Below are 27092 nucleotides of genomic sequence, written 5' to 3'. Positions count from 1 at the left end.
GGGAGGAGGTGCAGAGAGAGAAAATATCATTCATTCTTTGGTTGGTGTTTTGTTTGGGGGTTTTTTAAAGCAAATGACTTCAGCATCCACTTATGAATTTGTCTTTTACATCACTAATATTCTTTCCTTTAGTGGATAGAGAAGAACTTTTCAGAATTGTGTTTTATCCACTTACCTGCCTAGTACCAAGCCCAGTGTTCCCAAACCAAGTCAAGTATTCCTAAAGCACTAACTTTAATGGGGGGAGGCATGCTGCAACAATCTACAGTTGGAACTATGTTCAGTTAACCAATAACTGAACTGTTGTCTCACTACTTCAGCATTTCTCAGGCATGTAAATATATCTAAGCCAAATCAGAGCAACTATTTCTGCTTAATTCAATGTGGTATTTGTAGACAATACAAAACTGGGAGGATCAGCTGATACACCAGAGGGTTGTGCTGCCATTCAGAGGGACCTTGACAGGCTGGAGAAATGGGCTGACAGGAACCTCATGAAGCTCAACAAGGGGAAGTACAAAGTCCTGCACCTGGGACGGAACAACCCCAGGCATATGGGGTACATGCTGGGGGCTGGCAGGCTGGAAAGCAGCTTTGCAGAAAAGGACTTTGGGGGTTTTGGGCAACACCAAGTTGAACTCAAGCCAGCAATGTGCCTGTGCAGCAAAGGTGGCTAACGGTGTCCTGGGCTGCATTAGGAGGAGTACTGCCAGCAGGTCAAGGCAGGTGATCCTCCTGTTTTATTCCACACTGCTGAGGCCACACCTGAAGTGCTGTGCCCAGTTCTGGGCTCCCCAGTACAAAAGAGATACAAAGCTACTGGAATAGAGTTCAGCAGAAGGCCGCTATGATGATGAAGGGACTGGAGCATCTCTCTCATGAGAGAAGGCTGAGAGAGCAGGGATGGTTCAGCCTAGGGAAAAGAAGGCTCTTATCTATGTGTATAAACACGTAATGGGATGGAGTGAAGAAGAGGGAGATAGGCTTTTTTCAGTGGTGCCCACTGACAAGACAAATGGCAATGGGCACAAACTGAAACACAGAAAATTTAACGTGAACATCAGGAAACACTTTCTCACTGCAAGGGTGGTCAAACACTGGAACAGGTAGCTCAGAGAGGTTGCAGAGTGTCTGTCCTTGGAGATACTCGAAGTCCAGTCGAACACAGTGCTGATCAATCTGCTCTAGCTGACCCTCCTTGAGCAGTGGGGTTGGGCTACATGTTCTCAAGAAGTCCCTTCCAACCTCAGTGATTCTGTGTTCTTATCCTTGTGTGGTTATAAAGAAGACAGAGCTAGACTCTTTCCAGTGGTGCCCAGTGACAGTATAAGTGGCAACAGGCACAAACCAAAATACATGAAATTCTGCTTAAACACAGTAAAAAACTTAGCATGAGGGTGATCAAATACTGGAACAGGTTGCCCAGAGAGGTTGTGGAGTATCCATCCTTGGAGATATTCAAAAGCCAGTTCGACACTGCCTGAGCAATCCAGTGCAGCTAAGCCTGCTTTGTACAGGGAGATTGGACCAGACAATCTTCAGAGGTCCCTTCCAACCTCCACACTTCTCTGATTCTGAGCTATTCCTACCTACTTCTGTAAGTTAAACACTGCAGCTGCACAGCTAAACACACAAAGCCAAAGTTACAGTTATGAATTAATATTAATTCTGCCAACTCATACATGTGCACAGTGCCAAACATCACCTACATCACCTTCCACTACATCACAGATGAAGCCCATTTCCAAAAGCATTTATACAAATCGATTTACCAGTTAGCTTAATCAGTTTCTATGTAAACGTATTAAATGAAACCATTCATATAAAAAGCCAGTTTCAAAAGGAAATCTAATATCAACCTCCTTATCCTAGTTTTGTCTGTGGGCACAAAACACATGCAAGCACAGTACCTGTATGTGTTCCTACAAACCCGAGGCTCTGTCTTCTGTAAGTTTTGGAATTAAATTTGTCTACGGTGAAAGGGTATAAGCCTGAAAGATAACTGGTTTCCTACATTCTCTATGAAAAGGGGTAAGGAGACAAGAAAAAGCCATATCCAAGTGGTTCATCTATGAGAAAAGCTGCAGGATGATTTTGGTCAGTGTCTGATTTCAAGCAGCAGCAACAACAAATTAATTATTGCATAAATTAGTATGATAAAAATTACTCTCAACCAAGACATCTCACCAAAACATATCAGTTTTAACACCTGAGCTGCTTTAAAAACAGCAATGTACCAAACAACATGTAAGTACCACATGATCTGAATATACCCTAGCACCTAGCCACAATAAAGAAATTAGTTAATTTAAGGATTGTTAATCCTTAACAAAAAACAAAAAAAATGGCATTTAACTCATGCTAACTTCCATAATCACACATGCCAGCATGCTTGCCTGGCTGCTAGATTCCTAAAATCTTGTTTGCAAAACATAGCAAAATAAAGATACTAACTAGACTATTTCTCTACCTCTCTGGAACTAAAAGAAGGCTCAAGCATATAACTGAATTGTACTGTGATGAACCTGAATCTATACCACAGGCAGAATTAATAACTTTCAACTAATCATGAAGGTGTGTTATAGCACTGGAAAGGCAGAATTTTTGCCCAACTTCATTGGAGTGTGAAAAATACAAATCCCTTCTTTCACAGGATCTTTTTTCTACCTGCTTCCATGCATCTTAGGGTCCAGTTCTCTATTCAATGACCACACAGACCAGACAGCTCTGTTACTTTTGGTGGAAATAAACAGTCCGATCTACGCTCCTGTGTTACCCTTCTGCCTCAGTAAAAGACATCTTCTCATTAACTTACTGGGTAAAACAGCTCTTTGGTAAGCACAATGTTTGTAAGAACACTCCTTAAGCAGGTTCTATTATATAACCCCTGTAGTTTAGGAAGTAGATCATAAAGGTTATGCAGTACTTAGTACGCTAGAAGTTAATATACTTCTTATTAGACAATCCTATTCATTTTATGATTTCTTAGTAATTTAACACCTTTACAACTATGATCTACCAGTTGAGACTTCTTAAATTCATTTCACAATTTTATTATTGCAGTAATGTTCATTACGAATGTCAATCTAAAACAGTAAGCACCAGTACTGAGTTACATGGTACCACAAAAAACAAAGCTATCACAGAATCACAGAATCGTATCGGTTGGAAAAGACCTTTAAGATCATTGAGTCCAACTGTAAACCTACACTACCATGACCACCACTAAACCATATCCCTAAGCACCTCATCCAAATGTCTTTTAAATACTTCCAGGGATGGCGACTCAACCACTTCCCTGAGCAGCCTGTTCCAATGCTTGAAATGCTATGCCACAAACCAACCAGAAAATGTCGGCCTTCCAATTCAATTCTATTAACTTCTAACACAGTATGTAATTCTCTCAAGGACTTTGTGGAATTTAAGAGTCCTGCATACTTTCTCCCACCAATTCCTACTTTTGCTCTTTCCCTCACAAGCAAAAATTTGGTTATACCCTACCAAATCATTAAAACAAAGAGAGCATAAAATATAGTCCAGTATAAGAGTTAAGAGGCCTTCAGAGGTTCTTTTGCAGACAAGAACATAACTACTAAGATGCCATTCTACAGTAAAATCCACACTGCAATCATACTATCACTGTCTTAACTATTCCACTTAGGTTTATACATAACTACCTATTTTCTGATATTACAGAGCTGTACAAGCTTAGAAATAAGACTTCCACAGTTTTAATTTACTACTACACAATGAAAACATGCAAGACATTAGTAAATACAAAGCTATAGAAACAAGGGCAGTATGTCCATTTGGGCTGCGTATTATAAAATAGAAAGACAAGTAACATATATAAAGGGATTTTTTTAATAGTTATTTTAAATCCCTAATATCAACATTGTAATCAGCCATTTTCTGTCTCCCTTGCAAGACAGTACTGCACATTGACAAGGTTGCCCATGACTATCTAGAAAAGCAGATGGTGATGTGAATAAATGAGAAGACATACTCCACTCAAACTAGCATGCGTTAGTACTTTGCATAACACTAAAAGAAAGAAGCTTTTTAGCTAATCATGGGAAAGCTTTAGACAAACAAGCTCAAGCTATGAGCCTGATCCAATAAACTGCAAAGCCTGCCCATAAAGCTTGAATTTCTTGGTGACCAAGTAGTTTGCTTATGTCTTGAAACATGTCTGATTACATAGCGCAAAATTTAGATAAAATGCAAGCATGTAACTTGTCCAAAGTTGCCAGCTAAAGAGCCAATAGCTGGGTTAAAGAATCTGATCCTCCTTTTAAAAAGTTTATAGCTGTTGTCAGGCCTTGTCAAAAGACCTCCAAATCATCAGCCAGGAGTATATTAATGCTATATTTGTCTTAATACTACAGAACTGGAAATGTGAGGTCAGCAATTTTAATCACCCACATCTATGTCAGTATGTGGCCTGAGAAACCTAATGAAGCTAATTCAAAATATCAAAGTACAACACTAGAAAAGCTCATATACTCACAGCAAGATGAAATCTCATTAATGCTACCAGTATTTACATAATCCAAGATGCAAACGCATTTCACCAGTTATTATGACGGGGGAAGTGCTTTTTAAACAAATCCTGTAATATTTAAACTGCATAGCTTGTACAAATATAACAAACTTGATACTTTGATATATAATTAACTACCAGAACAAAAAGGTGATAAAAGACTACAAGAAACTTCTCAGGGGCTGCCAAAGCAAAAGAAAAAAAAAAAAAAACAAACAGAAAAGAGAGGAAGAAATAAAAGAATAACCTTCTGCATGCTTTGACATTAGTAACTAAGGCTGGATATGGGAAGAGTTAATTACCTACATCTACAGAACAGAAGAGTACCATATTACATGCCTGATCACACACTTTATTCTGCATGATTATTTGGTAAGTGCAGAATCTACAGGATTGTTTCTTCTATATCCTAAGAAAAGGAAAGGACCTCTATACCTCACCACAGCCAACTGAATCTCAACTATCCAAATTAGTACGAGGCAGCTACAATTTCCAGCCTCTCCTGTCAAAACAGTGGACTGCTTTTTGTAATGCCTACACCTTACCATATTGTTAAAGCTGTCGGGATACTAAATATAATTTATTGGTGGAAGAGTTATCTGTTAAACACTGTTCTTCCATGCAGAATCATCCATACCCTCACACGAACACAGAATATATCATCCCCAGAACTGGAAAACATCTTCTAAGTTTCTTTCATTTGATACCTAATATAGAAATCCAAACTAGCAATTGTGTTTAACCAAATTACAAGCAAGGCACTGATTCACACAACTAGAAAATACTCTATTAAAACAGAATGAAACACACCAGAAAAACAGCACGTGTTAATTTGCAGTTGGTTAAAATGCAGAAAAAACTAACCCTACATGAAACCAACTTTTAGTATTACAGCATTCTCTCTCCACCTAAATACTAAGCTGTCAGGTCTCCTCTGAAGGCTAATCATTTCTTTTTGCTTCTAGTGTAAAATGAACTAACCAGTACTTTGAGTTCCACCCCTCACCAGCAGGGAACCAAAACTTTCGGGCTTTAAACTACGCAAGACTTGACACAACTGTTCTTCCAAAGACGCTTTGTGGGAGGCATCTCTTGACTGACAAATGGTGCCCACTTCGGCGCCACTACTGAAAGCTCTGCTGAACAAGAACGGAGGAAAAACACAGCCTGCTATGTCTGCTCTGCTACACACAAAATTATTAGCTAACATGGAAAAGCACTAAATAACTACAGGCCATTTGTGTCATACTTGCGTCATAAAATAAGTGCGTTCGTATTTTGGAAGATAGGGTTATTTTATTATTTCTGTGTGTTCAATATATAAAATATCAACGTCCACAATCTTTACTCAACAACCCAAATTAAACAGATTACATAAAGCAAGCTCCAGTAGATGAGAAAAAGAAAGACAGGAAGAAAAAAGAACAAATCTTGGAAGGTCATAAATTCTCACAGATGAATTAGTTAAAACACACCTTTTTCCCTTTTTCTTTTCTTGCAAATTTTCACCCACAATAACTATGGGACAACAAACATTTGAGGAAGAAATAATTCATCCTGAGAATAACTATTCTTAATAGTTATTTTTCAAATAACTAACAATCAGAAAATAAACTTGTCCAGAGGAAGGCATGCACAAAAAAACACAGCATTTTGTTGAGACTGATCTAAAAGAAAACACAAAATAATCTATTTGAAAACAGTTGTCAGATACAAAAGTTTTCAATTTAAAAAAGCACGACAGAGCATTCACATTATAAAGTACTAGCCACCATTTTTTAGAAATTATTCAATAAAAACACTTTACTGACAAAACTGAGGAAAACTATGACTTTTTCCACTAACCTCCTATTTGCAGAGTCTGTTTTGCAAACAAAGTAAGAAGTCTGTACAACCAGCTCTGCAAGAGCTGGAAAGGAAACAAGCAGTAGAAAACCGGGTCTTAATCTATAATAGTCTAAGCAGCAATTTTATTTACATCAGTAAAAACTCCGTAAGTTCATCCAGTAATTTATTTTTATCACAGATATGGGTAGATTCACTTCTGCATTTTCCTACATCATTTTTAAAAAGTTTTTAGCATAATCTGCAAGTAGGTACCATCCAACTCCCTATATTGTGTGGTAAAGCAAATTCAGAGATGTAAGATACTGAAATAGTGCACAGTCCATAACTAGCTACAAGAAAGACTTTCAGGTAATGGGAAACATACAAGCATAGTTTGCACTTCCAACTATTACTGAGCACGCAAATAGTTAATTCTCAGTGTAATTCATTTTTGCACACTTATGTTTGAATTGTTCCTTTAATAACAGTAAGTGTGCATGCAAATTATGTCTGCCTAGTTTATGTACATGGCTTAGAAAAAGAAAAAGATCCTATTTATCAGGAATTCCAAATCTGTTAGTTATGTTATTTGATCGTACCAACTGTTAAAATAAATGTATGGGCCACAATGTTTTGTATTTGTGATATAAGCCAAATTTCATGGTTAGGCATGTATTCATCAGACATCTAGAGGTCATCAGGAAGAATCAATTAAGCTTAAAAATGTTTGGAGTATTAAAGTATTTATCTATTATAAGAACTTAAGAAACCAGGAATCTGGATAGGTAACCATATTCTGAAGCTCCTAAAACCACCTCAATTTTACTATAAAGCTCTAAGTAGTTTGACAAACTTCAAGTTTGCATTTCCATGTCTTGGTACTACCCTTACAGCAATTATTTCCAAAAATATAAAAAGGACCTATTTTGAACCCAAAAATATTGAACTGAAAAATGACCTGAATTCATTCCATAGACATTCCTGTCCCACACCAGGCTCACAGCATGCAAAAACATCTTGAAATAATTGATCTGGGACAAAGGGCAAGAAGAAAAAAAAAAAAAGGCGTTTTTCTCATTTTTATTTGCAACCCATGTTTCAAGAGTTTTTACCTTCTTTTTAGTGAAAGCACAGGTATGAAATTTGTAGTCCTAGCTGGAAGCAGCATGTAACAGCCTTCAGAAACAGCAATAGCAAGTCAGACCTATCAAGCTTCCACAGTTGCTAACAGCAGATAGCTAGAAAAAAGTAAGTGTAGGGGTAGAGATGGTATTCTGGAAAAATTATACTTTTCCAGAATACCATCTCAGTCTTCAGCAATGTATAGATCAAGGAATCCTTAGACAAAGAGGATATTATTGCATTTTGTGGACTTTGACGGATTTTTTTGCCCGCGATTTTGAACCTTTGTAGGCCTTTAATATCCAAAACATCTCATGACAAAGCATATTGTTGATTGTGGAATGCTAAGTGATACATCTCCTTTGTAGGTTTTGAATATTTCACATTTTAGTTTCATCAGACACCTCATGTGCACACTGGGAACAGTTATCTATCTGCTCATATTTACCTTCAGACCACACAACTTGCAGATCTCTATCATGGTCTCCTGCAGTCATCTCTTTTCTAAGCTGAAAACTCCTATTCTCCGCACAGAAAATCCATTCGATACTTCTGATCGTCACTGCATCCTATTTCTGGATCTTTACCAGTTACAGTACATTACTTTTATTCAGGGGAAAAGGGTACCAAAGCTGTAAGCACTATTCAAGATGCAAGTAAACCATGAATGCACACAATGGTGTAACAGCATTCTCAAATTTGCATGTAGTCCTCATGGAGACTGGAAACCAGTTTGGCCTAGATCTCAGTTTTAAAACAGCTAATTTACAAGCACCTAGAAGTTCAGAAAAACAGTCATTGCTAATGCAGCCTATAATATTCTGGGGATACAAATAGCAGGTCGTGGATGCGAACTGCTTCCTGATTAAGCACTTCTAAACAGTTCTGCCAGGTCTGTCAATTCTGCCAACATGCATTTCGCAAAAAAAACCCCTATTAACTCCCTTTACAGATCGCGTCCCAAAAGATACCCTTATACCTTGCATTTCACAACTCCTTACCATCAAAACACACATATTCTTTTCAGGGTTATGCTATAGTAACAGTGATAATATTTTTCACAAGCCACCACTACATGGTAAATCCTTTATCAGATGCAGAACAAGGACAGGTCAAAAAAACTTATATAAATGACTCTCTATGACCTGAGAAACAGAAAGATGTACTTTTCCCCCTTAAAGCTGCTTATGGCACATATGAAACTATTTCTGCACCTGTGCTACTATTAACCTTCACAGTGAGCACTTCCCCTCTCATAAAAGATTTTATAATTCAAAGACATCACGCAATTCCCCTGCCCTTACGCCTTGTTCCAAATTACCATAGACCCAATACCTAGTGGCCAGGGAAGAGTCATACATGTCTTGTCTTTCCGCTGTTATGACTGGAAGTATGCACGCTAAAGGGAACCACATGACCAAAAAGCACATGCACAGTACAGTCATACTGCACTTCTGTGGTCTGCTACAATGCTCACAGCAGTGGAGAAAGCATCATTTGCTCAGCTCACATGACCAAAAGCCTCCTCGCTCCAAACTGATCACAGGCCACTGAAATGGCATACCATTTAATGGCATACCAGAGGCAGACCACTTAAAACGAACTCACAGACTGGTATCTGGGAACCACATGGCTCTAATCCACAATATTATAACAGACAAAAGGAGCAAGAAGAAAGAATCAACACTGTGCCTCTGTTGAACTTGCAGCTCTAGCATGTCATATCACTTTGTGATGCAAAACGTTTAATGAAAAGTAAACTATGTAACTAACATTTGCTCAGCAGGAACCTGCAAAAATTTGCATCTCAATAAATCCAGAAGAGATTTCCACAGGGACAACAGAAGAACATTGTGAGCTTAGAAGCTTCACCAACTCGAACATAAGCCATACCTACAACCCTGAAGGCAACAAACCAGTTAAGAAAAAGTTTTTCCTCTAGTATTACCTAATATTTTTCCAAATTTTAGATATTTTTACTTATCTCAGTTTTGAAATATTTGTCATAATTTATTCAAATCAAATACTCCAAATACTTCCATGTGAAATCAAACCTAAACATTAAGAATTTGCTTCCTAAAACTTAGGGAGCTTCTTAAACTTTTATTTCTATGCCTTTATTCATAGCTCAGTTTACAGAGTTCTACACATTTCCCCAATTTTAATTTTAGTGTTAAATCAGAATTGCCCTCTTTTTTTCAAAACAGTTTATGATTATAAACAACTTATCTGGCTCCAAAGCCATAGGTTCATTTACCATTTTAGCAACTTATAAATTATATTTTAAGCAAAGAAATAAACTGTGAAAATGAAACAAAACCTGGCCCAGCACAGTAATTTTTGTCATACAGCATCTATTATGAATAGGAGTACTTACCTAGGTCTTCTTAGAGACAAGCTACCTGCTAATAACTAGCATTTTAATTTTATTAGACAAAACCCAGCAGGAAATCATAGGTCTACTGAGCAAAATCACAACAGCCTCAAGCGAGTGATTCTACATTTTACAGGCAGAAATGTCACAAAGGAACTGGAATGTATTTTGTTTGTGAAACTCCCCTGTAATATCTGCAACAGTCAATGAAGTATCCTGTCATATCTGAGAATCAGAAAGTGAAACTGATTAAACACCGAAATTTTTCCAATATTCAGTCTTCACAAGATATGTTCTGAATTTTAACTCTTGCAATTTTAACACTTTAAACAAAAAATCCTGACAATTTTTCTAATCTGTTGTTTACATATATTGTCCTCAGTTTTCAGGGTATATTGTCCTAAGTATACTGTCCCAAATATACTGTCCTGCAAATGTTAGATGTAAACAGAATTAAGGCTAAAAATGAGTGCTTGCATAACTCAGTAGTAGGGCCACTCACACGGACAAAGTTAACAACTTACCCGCTATGCATAACTCCACAATTTTAAACAGGTGAAATACAGTTGGAGCAAAATGCAAGCCTACAACAGAATGAATTATGATATACAATGCCACATAAGAAACCTGAAGTACACCCTAACTTTTTATATACCAAAACTACAATAGGAGTTTATAATGCACTCTGGACTTTGAATCAGCAAATTTTTATGAACAACTTTATCATGTGATTTGATTACACAACAATTACTATCTTCCAAGTATAAAATACTGCATTTCTTCAAAATATCTTACAAGTCAGTCTATGAATATAAATGAAAATCAAGAAAATAACTCAACACATCACTTGTTCATTTTGAAATATGAAATATTAAGCTATCAAGTGACAACAGAGATTTTTTTACTAGGTAAGTATTAAAACCTTAACATTTCAGAACATCACCTTTTGAACCATTCATGTGATCAGAGAACTTCAAAATATCTTGTATTAGCAGATTTACAGTAACACATGCTCTCTTTGAAGCTCCATGTATACTAAAAATGTGTTTCAAAATGTGTTAGGGGTTTTTTTTATTTATGTTGGGGGGTAGTTAGATAAAAATACCACCTTCATAAAACAAATTTGACCAAAACTGACACCACCATACACCCATTCACATTCTGTTCAGCATCATGCTGATCAAACATAACCCAGCAAAAGACACCTGTAGAAAAAACTGAAAATTTCCAAGTGAATTAACTGCAGAACTAAAAAGTAGACCAATAAAGAGCTGTTTAAACTGAGAAAGTCCTAAATCTACTCAATCCAATATTTTTTAATAAAGTTAAGTATGAAATCACCAATTTTTTTTAATAATTACTGTGCTTGTTCATAATAGCTTAGGAAGATTCCAATAATTAGCACTTGACATAATTTTCTGATTTGAATGCATTACTGTGGTAATTGTGCATTTAGATTTGGTGCAGAACTGTTTAGCTGATTTGTTTAGAAATCAGGCTAAGAGATACAAAATTCTGTACTCAATACTCATCAATAATTAAGGACTAAAAATTACAGGACTTGAGGGTTTTTCTTCTATTTCATCATATTTACCATTAAAAAAAAAAAATCAGAGACTAAATCAGATCACTATTTTTTTTTAAACAAACACTGACTAAAGGTTTTTCCCTCCCATACATTGGCTCTAGCTCTGATCCAACAGCTATTTAGTCATGTCTGCCTATTTGGATGAGATGTATTGTTTCCTGGGTCAGTCCCTAGAAAGGAAATTGCTCTTACACACATCCATATCTGCACTTAGCTAAACGAAAACCATCCGTTGCCAGCAATCAATAACATCAGCACCACTCCAAACCGAAGTTGAAAGTAAGACAAGCATGACTGGCAGTAGTTCAGTTTACCCTCATTTCAGGTACTGAAAAGCAAGTCATCCTTGTGTTTTCCGTTGTGTTTGGAAGGTACTTCTGTGAAGCAATATCACCAGCTAGTTATCACAGTTCAAGGAAAAACAAGGGTAAAGCCCAAGACAAATTTTATACCACAGTCATTTTCACATTCTTGGCTCATTAAGAATGTGAAGGAAAAACACTGCAGGGTGACAAAAAAATAGACTGCATTAGGCTGCCAGTAAGTTTCTTTCTTGTGTAAAGTGTTTCAGCTTAAAAACTGCTGGTTTAGTAGCCACCAGGTAACTTCCATTGCTGCTGTTGCTAATGTCTCAGAGAAGAGTGCAAAGAAACATAAATCTGCAGTTTAATAATATAAAAAATAAATGCTCTGAGCTAGTATAAATCTTTAAAAAACACACGGACACCTAGCATTTTTCCTAACACAGTTAACCTAGCAGAAAAAATATTTTGTATACACTTCTCATTTCAGATTGCCAGTTAAAATCAACTGTGGAAGAGAGAAGGCTCATTAATAGAAGACTATTAACACGGCATAAAGCCCTGATCCCGAAACTGGCTCTGAAAGCATGTGGCACTATAACCACAGAGAGACAGACGTGGAACCGGCGTTCAACTGAATATTTTATTCAGAAGACAGTTTTAAAGCCTTTTTCTAACACTTTACAACTGTTAACTTCCAGGAACGCCTTAACGACATGCAGAAACGAACGAGCTGTATCAACGCGGCTGTACTTTGTAAGAAAAAGAGGCTGTTTGGAAAGTCCATTGAATTTCATCAAAGCCCAGAAAGACACGGAGAGAGGTAACGCTGTATTTTACTCTGCCCATCCACTCTGAACAGCCGGGGAAACCGCCTGATCTGTCGGAGAGCTTCCACCGATTGCCCTGACCCAGAATCGCTGGCCACAAACAGGAACACGAGACGTATTTTTCCGACACCTGCCGGTTTCGTTTCCTCAGCTCGGTCCCAGCCGCCATCCACTTATTCGCAACGCGGAGCCCCCGGACCCATTCCCTCCCGGCCGCGGGGGGGTCCCGACCCCTCACGCACCCCAGCGGGGGGCTGCCGGGCGGCACGGCGGCCGCTCCGCCCCTCGCACCCGATCCCTACGGCCTGCCCCGGCGCGGTCAGCCCGGCGAGCCGCTGCCCCGCCGCCTAGACCCGCCGCGGCCCCGCGCTCCGACACGGCCCAGGCCCGACCCTGTTTCCCCCGGCCCTGCCCCACAGCGCCCCGCCTCATCGCCGTTTTCCCCTCGCTCGCCCCCGGCCCACGCACACCCCGCACCCTCCCTTCGAGCCGGCAGGCCGCCCCACACCTCCTCCCCGCAAAACCGCCGCCGCCCGGCCCGGCTCGGAGTTCGCCCCGCACCTGTCCGGGAGAGGGTTAACGGGGCAGCCGCAGCCAGAGGAAGGCGAAGAGGAGGGGGAACAGCGGCAGGGCAGGGCAGGGCAGGGCAGGGCAGGGCAGGGCCCCGCCGCGGCCCCCCCCGGTCCCCTCGGGGCTTTTCCTCCCTGTGCCTGTGGGACGCCTCGTTCCCTGCGCGGATGACAGCTGCTGTCTGCGCATGCGCGCAGCCCTCGCACGCACGGGGAAAGCACGGAGGTCCGGGCGGGGGGAGGAGGGGGAACACGTGACAGAGGCGAGGCGTCCGCGTCACGTGCCAAGAGCAGGCGGTGCCGCTGGTGCTTCCGGGCGGAACGCTCTGCGAGGCGCGGCGGCCGCGTGAGGGATGGGGAGTCACGCGGTTGTCACGTGGGGGCGCTCGTGCCCTGAAGGTGGTCACCTGGGGTGGGGCGGGGCAGGGCGGGGCCGGCTCTGCCGAGGGTGGTGGTGATGAGTGAGGGGAGCAGGCTGTGCGCGCGGCAGCTGAGGCCTGGCGGCGGTTAGCGCCGTTAACGGTCGACGGGGTAAGGCCGGGCTGCTGGGGCGCGGGTAGTGTCGGCGGGCTGTGCCGCTGAGTGCCAGCCGGGTAGGCCAGGCTCGGCCCTGGCACAGACGTGCGGGGTGCCCGTCCCTCTAGGGGGAGGGTGAGCGGTATCCTTGGGAGAAGTGGTGGCTCTGGGGGAGCTGGCCACGGAGCGGGGGGCGGGTGGAGAGGAGAGGTGTGGGTGCTTCCTCCGCGGCTGTCCGGTCGTGCACGCTCTGGTTGCCTTCCAAGCGACCGCGGCACCTACCGGGAAACACGCGAGGGAGACGGAAGGCCTAAGCTTACGAACCAAGTCGGTCTGTTAACCTCAACGATACTTAACAGGCAAGACCCTTGTGGCCCGAGGAAAGGTGGACGTGTCAGAGCAAGCTGCTAGGTCGACGTGGTTATCCTAATCTCTTTTACACCGTCGTGTTCCTTATCGGTCAGTACTGCTATGTGAAACTGATTTTGTTTCCAAAACTTTAATGTTGCTTGTAGTGACTAAGCCCCACAATGCTGTATGTAATGCATTTATTTTCTAAAGTGCCATGGTACAGGGTAATTTTGACTGTTCAGGTTGCTGCTAAAATAAATCAGTATTTTTTTAACTGTTTCATATGCTTTGATTTTTTTCTTATTAATCAGTAATCTCTGTTCATCTTTCATTTTAGCTTCTGGTTGCTATGTTGAAGAAAGTGAAAAATGACCAAAACATAACTAAAGGACAAGTCCTTTGTAGATGTGCTTCTTCAGGCATACCTATTATGTTAAAAGAAGTCTTACGTTACACTTGAATTTATATTTAAGTGCCAAAGACTTTTTTCAGTACTAATGGAACCTGAAAATACAGGAATTTTTTTTTTTTTAAGGAACGTATCTATAACTTTGCCATGCTCAGAGACTTTCATGCTGTTTTGTCACTCAGACACAGTACTATACATTAAATGATGGTAGTACTGTGTATACTGTATCTTCAGTCCCAAGAAAAATTATGCACCTGTATCTTTAAATGTAGTCCCAAGAAAACTCATGCACCTATATCTTTAAATATCTCTGAACGGCACCACTATGTCCAGCAGTGTCTAAAATAAGTCATCCTCATCTGTCTAAGGAAAGGAATTTTGTTTCACTAAATAGAAGTAGGAGAAACAGAGGAAGTTGTTTGCCTTCTTTCTCAAGCCTTTTTGGGGATGAAGAAAATGTTTATTTAATGCTTACGGGGAAAACAGTGCAGTTGAATGCAGTTTCTTATTCAGTTTGTTCTCATTGATTCAGTTATAAAGTAGAAAAGATTGACAACTGAGGATTGTTTTCAAATATGGTCTCTAAGATTCATGCTGAGTACTTGGTGAAGAGAAAGTATGGCAGTGACGCTGGAAAGTACTGTGTCAGCACCTCTCCTCATCTGGTCTTCTTTCAGGTTACAAGTCTCTGTGAGGTCATTAAGTGCCTGGAGTGTGTTGCCAAAGCATACACCTCTTAGTGCTGCTGGGTCAGCGCTCCCAAGTGATGGACTGAGGGTGCAGGTGCGTAGTCTGAGAACATTAACCCTTATCATCTTGCAGCTATGGAAAACTATGCCTTGACATCATTTTTCAAAGCCAGTAGCTTAGCACCTCTGTCTTGCTAGATGGAAATAAGGACACTAGCCTTCTTCAGAATAGTTGTGTAGCTATGCATGGTCAATAGATCAATATTTTAGCTTTATTAAACTGCCCTGGCACAGTGTTTTCAGTACTCACTGACCACCTTCTTTACTTTACTATTTCAGGGAGAAAATTAGAAGGGCCAAAGCTGAGCTAGAGCTCAATCTGGCTACTGCCGTAAAAGACAACAAAAAATACTTCTTCAAATACATTAGCAGCAAAAGGAGAGCTAAGGAGAATCTCCAGCCCCTAGTAGATGGGGGAGGGAACACAGTGACAAAGGCCGAGGAAAAGGCTGAGGTACTTAATGCCTTCTTTGCCTCAGTCTTTAATAGTAGGGCCAATTGTTCTCTGGGTACCCAGCCGCCCGAGTTGGAAGATAGGGACAGGGACCAGAATGGAGCCCCCATAATCCAAGGGGAAATGGTTAGTGACCTGCTACACCACTTAGACACTCACAAGTCTATGGGGCCTGATGAGATCCACCCAAGAGTACTGAAGGAACTGGCAGATGTGCTCACCAAGCCCCTTTCCATCATTTACCAGCAGTCCTGGCTAACTGGGGAGGTCCCTGCTGACTGGAGATTAGCAAATGTGACGCCCATCTACAAGAAGGGCTGGAAGGAGGATCCGGGGAACTACAGGCCTGTCAGCCTGACCTCGGTACCGGGGAAGCTGATGGAGCAGATCATCCTGAGTGCCATCACATGGCACGTAGAGGATAACCAAGGGATCAAGCCCATCCAGCATGGGTTCAGGAAAGGCAGGCCCTGCTTGACCAACCTGATCTCCTTCTATGACAAGGTGACCCGCCTAGTGGATGAGGGAAAGGCTGTGGATGTTGTCTATCTAGACTTCAGTAAAGCCTTTGACATGGTTTTCCACAGCATTCTCCTGGAGAAACTGGCTGCTCATGGCTTGGACGGGTGTACTCTTCGCTGGGTAAAGAACTGGCTGGATGGCCGGGCCCAAAGAGTTGTGGTGAATGGAGTTTACTCCAGTTGGTGGCTGGTCACAAGCGGTGTTCCCCAGGGCTCTGTGTTGGGGCCAGTTCTGTTTAATATCTTTATCAATGATCTGGACGAAGGGATCGAGTTTGCAGTAAGTTTGCAGATGACACCAAGTTGTGCGGGAGTGTTGATCTGCTTGGGGATAGGAAGGCTCTGCAGAGGGACCTGGACAGGCTGGATCGATGGGCTGAGGTCAGCTGTATGAGGTTCAACGAGGCCAAGTGCAAGGTCCTGCACTTGGGTCCCAACAACCCCATGCAGCGCTACAGGCTTGGGGAAGAGTGGCTGGAAAGCTGCCCAGAAGAGAAGGACCTGGGAGTGTTGGTTGACAGCCCCCTGAATATGAGCTGGCAGTGTGCCCAGGTAGCCAAGAAAGCCAATGGCATCCTGGCTTGTATCAGAAATAGTGTGGCCAGGAGGAGTAGGGAAGTGATTGTTCCCGTGTACTCAGCACTAGTGAGGCCACACCTCGAATACTGTGTTCAGTTTTGGGCCCCTCACTACAAGAGAGACATTGAGGTGCTGGAGCGTGTCCAGAGAAGGGCAATGAAGCTGGTGAAGGGTCTAGAGCACAAGTCTTACGAGGGGTGGCTGAAGGAACTGGGGTTGTTTAACCTGGAGAAAAGGAGGCTGAGGGGAGACCTTATCGCTCTCTACAACTAACTGAAAGGAGGTTGTAGCGAGGTGGGGGTCGGTCTCTTCTCCCAGGTAACAAGTGATAGGACAAGAGGAAACGGCCTCAAGTTGCACCAGGGGAGGTTTAGACTGGATATTAGGAAATTTTACTTCACTGAAAGCGTTATCAAGCATTGGAACAGGCTGCCCAGGGAAGTGGTTGAGTCACCATCCCTGGAGGTATTTAAAAGACGTTTGGATGAGGTGCTTAGGGACATGGTGTAGTGGTGGTCTTGGTAGTGTTAGGTTTATGGTTGGACTCAATGATCTTGAAGGTCTTTTCCAACCTGTGCGATTCTGTGATTCCATGATTCTTTAATGGGTTCATTTCAAAGCACCTGTGAATTTGCTGACATGTTCTAGCTTGCATGAAGAATTTTTTTCTTACTGAGGTTTAAGTAAGCTTTTCTGCACTTTATTCCTGCCTTTCATGTTTTGGGCTATGCTTTTAGGTTAGTGTTGGCTGGTAACAAAAACCCTGGTGACGTGACCACAGCCACTAAGAAAAAAGGATGTAACCCATAAGTTTCCTTGCCTTTAAGTTCGTCATGCAATGTTTAGGCAGCACAAGCTTCTGACCAAAAAATAGCCTTTCTGCTGTATGCTAGTGTAAGTAGTTTCTCTCTTTCACCCCCCTTGGCAGAGATCAGAAGTTTGTCCTGTTTGAGTAGTTGATGTCTGTTTAAGTAAGTTATGAGTTTGTCTGCCATGACACCTCTGGGTCCCTGTTTCAGTGTTGTACCACTCATGGTGAAAACTTTTTTCCTTAATATAATCTGAATTTCCTCTATTACACTTCATATGTTTGTCTTGTCCTATGACTGTGTGTTTCCAAGGAAGCTCCATCTTTTCTCTGCATTCTCACTAGGTAATGGTGGACAGCAATAAGATCACCCTGAAGCCCTGTCCTCTTATAGGCTGAACAAACCCAGCTCCCTCAGTCACTCTTCCTATGTCATATGTTCCAGCCCCTGACAATCTTGTGGCCTTCCATTGGACTCTTTCATATACTCAGAAGCCAAAAATTGGACACAGACATGGTATCGGTGCAGAATATATCATTTTTGGTTTTGAATGTAGGTTATTTCCCTGTTGTGTAGCAATAATACTAAGAAATCTTTTCAGAATTTTAAGCAACGTGTTTGCTTACCATGACAGTAGCATAGCTATCTAAAGTAACGTCACTTTTGAGGTAGAAAAGGTTCTCTTGTAGAATTCCACTGCAATACTGCTTAAAACACATGAGATGGCAGCAAACACCAGAAGCGAAGCGCTGCTAGCCCAAAGCAGAGAAGCTGTTGACAATGAGACAGATTTTGCCATGTTGCTGATACTATTGTCTAGGCTGTGCAGGTAGCTGCAATTTCTGTTACACTGCATTGAGTTATACATCAGGACATGAGTGCTGGCTGTTTGAACATAATCCTGACTGAAACTTTCTGTAGCCTCTATGTTTAATTAATAGTGTGCATAATAGTGTTACCTGATATATGTTGTGTAGAGTACAGAGGAGACATAACTTTTTTTTGAACTGTGTATCTTTTGTCAGTTTTACATCTTTGTCGTCATGTCTTCATCTTAAAAATGTTGATAGCAATATGTAAGCTCGTATCTCATGGTGTTCTGGAAATTCATTCATTTATGGAACTTTGTAGCTGTTAAACATTTCAGTGACATGAAGATGAAGTTAAGCATATTTAAACTGGGAATGATGTACAGTAAAAACAGTAACAGTACAAATAGGGAGTTAGTTTACCCAGGGATATAGTCTGTAGGAAGCCTCCTTCTGTTAATGTTGTTATATCCAGATCAAAAGTATTTTGAGTGCTCCAACTCAGAAATTATTGTCTTGATGTAGAAATTCCCAGAATATCTCTGCACCTGTTACAAAGGCCAGACTAGATAATCATAAATACAACTTCTGAGTTGAGAATTCACATTAAGTATTTATTTTTATTAAATTTATTCTTGACATTTTATATTATACATAGAGGAAACCTTGTTTTATTTAATATTGATCACTTTAATTAAAAAGCTTACCTATCCAGACAGTGTTCCTTTCAGCCAATAGCTTTTTTCCCTCAAAAATTGTCAGGATAAAATAGAGACACTATGCCATGTTGGTTAAAGGATGCCCGTGGTCTCTGCAGGGCAATAGTCCTGGAACAGTGCACTGCAAGTCTACTCAAGCATCAAGTCTCAGAGGCCCAAGTTCTGGTCTCCCAGCCAGTTCAGCTCAGTTGCAGAGCAGTCAAAGGTTCATTAGTATGTAAGAGCAAACGTTAAATAACATTGCATTATTTGGTGACACTAGGTTTTTCTTTGGTCATGTTCTTGCTGTCAGTTTTATGAAAAATGTAATGCTAATTTCCACTAGTACTGGACAGATGATCAAGAATCTTGATTGTACTGTAGTGCGAAAGGGATGAAAAGTTAACAATACATAATCAGGTCACCTTGTGTCACCTCTGTGTCAGTGAAGTTGTGTTCCTTTCAGTACAGTTAGTTGTCTGACCTATTTTTAATAGTGTTCTAGGTCAAAATTTTCACAGTATATGCCCATTTTCTCTGAAGTCACCCATGTGACTTCACTGAGCTTTGAGAGTTTTATATGCATAAAAGACAGCCCCAGGATAATGACAAGGTGAAGATGAATATTCAAACAAGGTCAAAGAATGCAGAATTTTTTTCTTTCCCTCCACTGTAAATAAATAAAAGAATTAATGTGTGTAAGCTTACCCTAAAAGGGATGCAAATACATCCTTGTAATTAAATTCCTCACCCGGGTACTTTATACCTGCTATGAATTTGATTTGTTGATGCAATATCCACTGAAATATAGGAAAGGAAAGTTTTTCAATTTATAAATTAGGCATGGAGTCAAGACACATCCTGCTTGGTTAAAAAGTTTTATGTTAGGAGAACCAAAATCTTTTTATTGGGAAAGTGACAGAGATGGCTGGAGCACTGAACTCAGGACAACCAGAAGAAAATAATGCTATTGTAGTGCATTAAACAGCCCCTAGAAGAGAAATTCTGCCCTCGTTGCTTATTTTGTTCTGTCATTGGATTGCCAGCATGTTCCTTTAGTGTATGCAGAAACTGTGTTTTATTTCAGGATGCAATAGGTGGCAGTCTTTATCTTGTGTTTGTCTTATCCACAAGCAGCTAACATGGCTTTCTTCCACACAAAGAATGACTAATCTGCTTAGACTGCAACAACAGAAAGATAGTAAAGCTTGGCTCTGTCAGTAACCTAACTGCTAGCATTTAAACCATAAATTTAACCTCTGTAAACTGTCCACTGGATCCTCCCAGACTTTTACAAACATGAGCCTGCAAACAAGTGGCACTTAACCATCACTGTCCTTATTTGCAGTTGTCTGATTTGAGGGCTGAACTGAGAAAAATGAGTTAGGTTCCTTTATAAAGCCCTCATGCAGAAATGCATTCTATCCCTTTTAACTGAGCAGGTGAATGAGGAGGTTTTTTCACTGTTGTCTTGAAGAGTGTTTCTTTGTTCAGGAAAGGTAACGGAGGAGCCAAGAGGAAACACTAGTCACTAACTGGGCAAGTACTGACTGCAGGATACCATGAAAGAGCTAAAAGTCTGGTTTAGCCTGTGTGATTGCTCTAAGTGATTTGAAACCATGAAGATAAATTGGTTTGGATGAACTACTGTATTTTTTCCCAAAGCAGTGCAGAAACTAACAGTTTGGCAACTTTCTCCAATCACAAGAAGACCTCTGTTGGCCTGATGCAGGGAACAGTTATCAAACTTAGCTTTTTCAAGTTGAGAAAGCCCCAAACTGTGATGGACCTGGACTCTGCCACAAGTTGACTAACAAGAAAAGTCAGCCTGAAGGAAAGTCTAGTGCTCCCGTGATCATAAGTGGAAATCAAGAAAGCTTCTTTAAAAAAATAAAGAAAAAAAAAGCATTGCTCCCATCACCTACATTGTTTATTCTAGCATCTTTTGTCTTTAAAACCCCTTTATGTGATAATACAGGAAGTAACTGAAATAACTTTACCTTCAGTTCACTGCACAGAACAAGTATAAAGGAAAAAAGTTAACCAAGTGTATACAGCCCAAAGCATTACCTCAGAATACTATTTTCTAGAATTTGCTCTGGGTTTAAAATTCTTGAGAAACTGGAAATTAAATGCAATTTATACTAACCAGGAGTTGCCACACTTCTAAATGTTCACTTAAATTCCAAACTGTAGTATCTTATAGGGAGATAAAAAAGCTTAGCATTTGTAGAAGAGAGGAATACAAAGCCAGAAATCTAATTTTTGCCTTTAAGATCTTGTTTCAAACATGAAGTAATTTGGTTTCAATAGTAAAATTTTTAGCTAACTTCAGCTTACATGTGCAGAATCCTTTAGTAAATAAGTTGTGATTTGTAAGTAATCAGGATGAACATGAAATGGATAAATCTTCTTACATTTGAAGTTTTAAAGATTGATCATTTTGAGGGTTAATGTAATGTAACTCAATACTTAAAGAAATTTTGACTTGATTTTAGTTTGATACTCCGTAATTTGATTGCTTTATTTTCAGTTTAGAAGTCTACACAATTCTTTACAAGGATTTTTTATTTTTATTTTAATGAAATTCAAAGCAGTGATGCTGTCACAGCTCTGAGAAGCAACATGAATTCAGAACCCTTGAAGATCTTGGAACATATCAACCAAGCAACTCTTGAAGATTAGTATGTTTTTGGCCTCACATGTGATTTCATGTAGCCTTTGTTGTCCTTAGCCTTGGCTATCCATCCCATTCATAGTACTATAATAATACCTACAACATCAGAGTACGTGAGGAAGTCCAAAAATATTCTTACTGACTTCACCTGATGCAACTGAATTTTTTAATGTTGTTTTTTCTATCTGTAAAACAATGAAGAATAGCATTTGCTGTACTGGAATCAAACAAGGATTAAACCAGTAAAGTTTCTGACATGTGCAGAGTATTATCTCATCTTGGTACATTCTGACTTTATAAAAAACGCACAAAGTGACTTTGTTAAATGGAAAAGACTAAAATTGGTCATGGAATGAATACTAGTTGCAGGGTGATACATATGATTTACAAGTTATGAAGAGAACACATCCAGTAGGAGGGTAGATTGCAAATACTGTTTTTTAAAAAAGTTTATGAGCACTCCTGAAAATCTTTTTTCTGGTCTTTCTGTTCCCATAGTATTTTAAAAATTCAGCTTCTTATGTTGATTGCTTTGTATTATTCTATTTCTGTATACCCATTCCATATCTTATGTTCAGTCACATTACTCTTCCTTCCCATGTGAACTCCCAATCCTGATAAGAGATTATGAACCCTCATGTGCCAATTTAATACTGCAATAGGACAGGTTTCTGTAATGGCAGTAAGTTGGGATGGGGGGCAGAGCTCGGGGATTTTTTGTTGTTCTTTTTCCCCCACTGTGCAACAGTGGAATATATATACTAATCTGCTGGATGTTGACATGACGTATATCAACATGTAACAAAAGAGCAAGTTCTTGATTTTTTTTCTGCCTTGTTTTTTAAGACATAAAGGGACTTTCAAACATCTGTCCAGAGTAACTATGACATTTTAAGAGACAATAGTCCAAGGTTTTTAACTTGAATGACATCAGTGACCACTCCAATCAAGAGGTCATCCAAGGAAAGATAAGAAAGGGTCAGAGGTTCCACAAAAATGAAAGTCTTTCATCAGCTTAATTCTCTTGCATTTCTGCCTTTTCACCCAAGTGTGCAAAATGTGGCAGAGTACCAGTTTAGCTCTAAATTCACATTTGCTGCTCAGTGAGATGTATTCAAAGCAGAAGATCGTCCCTCTGTCATTGATATAAATAAAAATCCTGGCAAAATGTTGGTTTACTTCTGGAATTACCCTCTGAGAAGCGATTTTGAGAAGAGGAAGTTTTAAGCACAATATCTGCCCATTTTCTCTGCAGCACCCATGTGACTTCACTGAGCTTTGAGAGTTTTATATGCATAAAAGACAATCCCAGGATAATGACAAGGTGAAGATGAATATTCAAACAAGAATGGAGAATGCAGATTTTTTTTAGGTTTGGGACAAACCCATTGTATTGGGGCTTGCACAGCTGGCATAGCTTCTAATTTTTTTAACCGTATAAAAATCTTAGGACATCATAGCATTAATTATAGGACAAGAATCTCAAATTAGAACTTCAGTTAAAATGAGTAAGCCAGCTGGCTATGCAGGTTTTTGAAAGCACACACTGCTAAATTAGTGTTACTGTGCTCATACCTTTTATTTGATTTTTAAAAGAAGCAAATTCATCATTTGATCTCAGAGCCTATTGCTACAAGCAATATTCTTTTCCAGCTGAGCCACAGCTAACATGCCTTTTATTCTTTTTTCTTTGTGTCCCTTTTATCACTTCAGTGTGCTCTTCCATGTGTTGCAAAGTACAGATGGTGAAATGCTTTGGGTCATGCAATGTTGTCTGTTAATTCTTTTGTGAGCTGTGGTGCCAGCTAATCCCCATTTTTCAATTTCTGATGTGTTCTGTGCAATCACTTTCTTTTGGTTTAATCATTATGCCTGAAATAAAGAATGGCTCTTAACAGCTAAAAGTCAAAGGCATTGAGCCAAATTGTTCTTCCACAGACATCCATGCAATTAATTGACTACACTGCTACTAAAAAGAATAGCAAAAAGGAAAAAAATTACCCACTGTTTTACACAGTGATAAAGTCTTTACAAATATTAGAAATAAAACTACATCAGGCAGCTACAGCATGTACAGAATAGTGCATGCTCCAAATATAGATGCGCAAATGTACTCGACAGTATATTTTAGTATAAAGAAAAAAGGGAAGGAAACAGTGAGTGACAGAGAAGCAAACAATGTTAGTAGGGGTGACAGATGTAGGAAATGGTATATGGTATTGCAGTAAACATCCTAAAGGACTCTTTCGGCCCAAGGCTAACAGCATGAAGAGTATTAACCTGGGGAAAGAAGATGAGGAGGCAACTGGGCACCTAGCTTAACTGTAGCACTGGTGAAGTAACCCGATTAGAATAAAACAGTAAGACTAAAACGCGCATGCAAGTCCTGATGTTGGGCTGCACCCAAATACTGTGCTTTCCAAAATGTAGCTTGATAATGAAACGTGACATTCTGTGCATTTCAAAGGCATAGCCAAGCAGAAGCTGAGCCTTTTCACAGTGTACAGCATCATCTTTTGCTATCTGCTCCTAAATGTGGGCGGTGGGTGGCGTTTGTGTTGAATACAGGATATTTCTCCTAACACAGCTTAGGTCAATCCAACAGCTTGCTCCTACTGAGGTGAGACCGCATTTCTTTTATGTGCACCCACACACACACAAACCCTCACACTTGCTTCTATCACTTACCGCACATCAGCTCTGGAGCTTACTAGACCCCCCATCTGAGCAGACTCAGCTTATTAATCAAGTGATTAAAAAAAAGATAATTTTCTGATAAATTAGGATATTGAAACAGTACATAGAAGGGGCCTTTCAGTGCACAGAGATGTCACAAAAGCACCAGGCACCTGGTGTGAACAGAAGGGTATGTGAGATCTCATTTTCAATAGTGATCAGTTCAAGCCATTACTGGTTATGTGCTTCTCATTGTCCATTGGTTCTTGTCTGCATCTTTTTATTAGTACAACTTCTCATTTTTTTTGTCTCTTAAACTCTTTTTAAAAAGTTTAAAAATAAATCTTAAAATAGCACTTTTCTCATTCATTTCTCTTCAAATTAGAGTTAAACTGCCTGAACAATATGGGAGATATTGTTAAGAAATCTAATTAATGAAAAGAGTGTCACACCCTACAACCACAACTGGATAAAAGGAAGCTAAGTCCTGTCATACTTGTAGGCTGTGCTCCTCTGCTTTCCAGTTTAAAAGGCATTCTGGGAATTCCTACATTCTTTAGAAAAAGTACTGCTAATAGTATCCAGTGTAGATGGAAATACCTTTTTTCTCTTCCTTTTTTGGTGTTCTTGCCAAGAGAGATGTCACATGAATACACTTTGAATTTACACAGAAATTAAATGAGCTGCTGTGAGCTTCCCATCTTCCCTAACATCCTACAACCCCAACATTCTCAGCCTCCCTGTCAAATTGCTGTAAGCACTCCTACATAATAACAGTTACTGTACCTTGCAACATTGCTGCTTATTTGCAGTTGCATCCACATGAAGAACTTGGTAAGCCAGAAAAAAAAAGAAAGAAAAAAAAGGCAAGTTTACAAACAGATGGGACACTGACAATGCACTTGTAACATTGAGTATACTTTGTAAGACCTCATAAGACTTAACCAAATTATTCCAGGACTTTGCCCCAGCGTTTCCAGAAGGGACTGCATTCCCTTACTCCAAGGCGAAATGAAATACAGGTTAGGTCTGACAGCTATGGCAACCAGTTCTCATGAGTGTCACTGTTGGACACTCATCAGATTTATAGTAGTCATCAGACTACACTAATTGGCCGTGCAAGAGCAAATGGCAAGACGTGGTTTACAGTTTATGAAGCTGTGAAACAGTCTACTCCAGTGTGTTGGCATGAACCTGCCTTATACATTTCTTTTCCTTTTGGGGTAGGAGGAATGCTGCAAAAAAAAATACTTGAATGACTCATACTCGTTTTCATATATCTTGTAAGTAAGAGTTTTCAGGTTAATTTACAGATGGTTTTAAAAAGAATGAAATTCAAGTGATTGAGGACCTGACTCTAGCAAAATAAAAACTCCTGTACAATAAAGTCCATTTTCCCCACTCCAGCCAAAATGATTGAAAGACACTTCAGGCATTTTAGGTTACTATTCTATGTAAGTTTTTTAGTAATCCTAGTTTTTTGGAAAATCCTAACACTAAGACTGCAATTTCAACAGATAACATGTGTGGATCTAACAGCTTGTTGCTGCTGCTTCTCCCTCTCTCACTTTGAGACACTCCTACCACCTGCTAGACTGCTTTGTTAGCTGATCAAACTCATTAACTAAGCAGAAGACTAATTGACAAAAAGAAAGATGGTTTCCTGCATGATTAGCGAGCTGAAATGGTTCATCATCCAAGGAACGAGGAGGAAACTCACAAATGAGAACAGGAGAAGAAGAGATGGAAGAAAGAGAAGGAAAGGTAAAGTTTCCTCTTTCTTGACAACAGTTAGATACTGCAGTGCTAGAGATAAGACTATTCATGAATTATGAACAAATAACTTCCAGTCAACTTCAAAAAATTTGTAATGCTGAATTATATATCAATACAATATTATGGTACAGTAGGACACTAAAGCTAGTTTTCCCAAATAATAGAGTACTAGTGAAATCTAATACCACAAGTAGGAGAAGAGGAAGATAGTAATCATAACTAGTCTTGCTAGGTATTGCTTATTATATGAGAGAAATTTTTTTAAAGCAAAGATTATAGTTATTTCTATAGAGACCCATGTGCATTAAAATTCATGCCTATGGTTTTGAAGAAAAGAAGGTGGCTTGATTGGTGCCATTATTTTCATAGAATCATAGAATCATAGGATGCTTTGGATTGGAAGGGACATTGGAAGGGACAGGTCATCTAGTCCAACCCCCCTGCAAGAGCAGGGACATCTTTAACTAGATCAGGTTGCTCAGAGCCCCATCTAACCTGACCTTGAATGTTTCAAGGGATGGGGCCTCCACTACCACTCTGGGCAACCTGTTCCAGTGCTTCACCACCCTTGCTGGAAAAAATTTCTTTCTTAAATCCAGTCTAAATCTGCCCTCCTTTAGTTTAAAACCATCGCTCATTGTCCTGTCACAACAGGCCTTGCTAAAAAGTCTGTCCCCATCATACTTATAAGCCCCCTTTAAGTACTGGAAGGCTGCTATAAGGTCTCACTGGAGCCTTCTCTTCTCCAGGCTGAACAACCCCAACTCTCTCAGCCTGTCCTCACAGGAGAGCTGCTCTAGCCCTTGGATCACAGAATCACAGAATCGCACAGGTTGGAAAAGACCTTCAAGATCATCGAGTCCAACCGTAAACCTAACACTACCAAGACCACCACTACACCATGTCCCTAAGC

At 40.1% G+C, this 27092-nt stretch overlaps 1 protein-coding gene across 7 annotated transcripts in view; it reads right to left on the bottom strand.

The window, feature by feature from the left end:
• Positions 1-13324, bottom strand: part of KDM4C (lysine demethylase 4C) — a 275362-nt gene extending 262038 nt beyond the window's left edge. For all 7 annotated transcript variants that reach the window (XR_012042211.1, XR_012042210.1, XM_072859870.1 and 4 more), the window contains exon 1: positions 13148-13324. The gene's annotated coding sequence lies outside the window, so the exon portion shown is untranslated. The remainder of the gene's footprint in view (positions 1-13147) is intronic.
• Positions 13325-27092: the final 13768 nt, after the last annotated feature.

The sequence above is a fragment of the Ciconia boyciana genome, chromosome 4, assembly GCF_034638445.1.
Source record: "Ciconia boyciana chromosome 4, ASM3463844v1, whole genome shotgun sequence".
NCBI lineage: Eukaryota > Metazoa > Chordata > Aves > Ciconiiformes > Ciconiidae > Ciconia > Ciconia boyciana.
This window is presented reverse-complemented; position numbering and strand designations above follow the sequence as displayed.